The following is a 1,859-nucleotide window of genomic DNA, read 5'->3' on the forward strand; positions in this document are numbered from 1 at the left end:
CCAAAAAGAGGCTTATCAACAAGTCAATGGAAACCAGACAAGAGAATAAAATTTTCCAAATTCCTGGAGCACTGGCCCTTGTTCAGTAAAATTTCCCGAGATGCTTTGCACAAGTGCATCAGGAAACACCTGTTAGAGTGTCTAATGCAGGGTGGATATAAGTTTGATACTGTATCATTACAAATACAATGAAGAAATATGATAACAGCTAACTCTAAAGACAAAAATGTATAGTCCAATTTGGGAGATAATAAATGAAGGAGATTCATAGATAATCCCAGGGCTTCAAGACTTTAGAATGATTGAACCTTTGGCAGAAAATAAGCTGTGTCATTGTTGGAGAAAATGGGAGAGACTTGAAATAGAGCAGGAAAGAAGAGATATTCTTGATAAAAGTACAGGTGACTCCGGTTAGAATTTTTACTACTGAAATTACCACCAAACCAACAGTTTTAGTAATTTTGCCATAGAAACAAACATTATTTGTGATAAGACTTGGATATCCTGGGATTTTCAAATTTTATCTTTGTTATGTGATTCTTTAAGCCAATTTAATAGGCAGATTAAAATAGCTATAAATGTCTAATCTTATAAATAGAGGTTTTGCTCATTTTCTATCAAGTATATGTGTGTGTGTGTGTTTACTCACATTTATCATTTCATGTCTAACTATCTAGACCAACAGCCATCATTTCTCCCAGACAATACAGTATTTGTGTTTCCCATCTTGATTTTTGCAGGCAATCAATCCTATATGTGAGGCCTTCCCCAACCATCCAATTTAAATTATTACTTCTTATTTTACTATTTTATAACACCCTTCACATTTTTTATAATAATGTAATATTTCTAGGTCCTTCCTCCTGTCCCATGTATCTCTGACATTACTCATTTTACTTATAATAAACTGTGATCATTGAATACATTGGTGCTGAATTAATTTGAATAATCCACTATCTGTTATATCAATTAGAAACAAAAAAATATGTTATTCTAGTTTGCCTGCATTAACTTATTCTCTAACTCTTTTCCTTTATATGGATCCAAGTTTCTGAACTATATCATTTTCCTTTCCTCTGAAGAATTTCTAACATTTCATGTAAGCCAGGTTTGCTAGTAATGCATTTTCTCAATTTTCATTTTTCTGAGAAAGCAATTTTTCTTCAGTTTTGAAGGATATATTTGCAGAGCACAGTACTAGGTTTCTGGTCTTTTTTCTCTAATGCTTTTAATTTTCACTCTACTCATTTTTGGCTTGTATAGTTTCTGGGGAGAAGTCAGATGTAATTCTCATCTTTGGTCTCCCATAGTAAGATATTTTTCCTCTGTCTTCTTTCAAGACTCCTTCTTTATCTTGGAATTTCTCCAATTTGAGTAGAATTTTTGATATTATCCTGTTCTGGGCTCTCTGATCTTTATGATTCGTGATCTGATGTCTGATAATGTGGGAAATTCTAGGTCACTACTGTTTTAAATATTTTTTCTTTTCCTTTCATTTTTTCCCCTCCTGTCTTCACATTACACTTATGCTACAATTTTTTAGTTGCTGCACAATTCTTGGATATTCTATTGTTTTTTAATCTTTTTTTTTCCTCTTAAGTTTTCAAATTTTAAAGGATATTGACATATCCTCTACCTCAAAGATTCCTTCCTCAGCCACATCCAGTCTAGTAATGGGCCCATCAAAAGCATTCTTCAACTTCTGTTACAGTGTTTTTCATCTCTAGCATTTCTATATGGGTCTTTTTTTAGGATTTCCCTCTCTCTGCTTACCAATTTAAGCATCTATTTTTGCATAGTGTCTACTTTATCCACAAGAGCCTTTATCATATTGATGCTGTTGCTGCTGCTGCTAAGTC

Source organism: Capra hircus, chromosome 4 (genome assembly GCF_001704415.2).
Source record: "Capra hircus breed San Clemente chromosome 4, ASM170441v1, whole genome shotgun sequence".
Lineage (NCBI taxonomy): Eukaryota > Metazoa > Chordata > Mammalia > Artiodactyla > Bovidae > Capra > Capra hircus.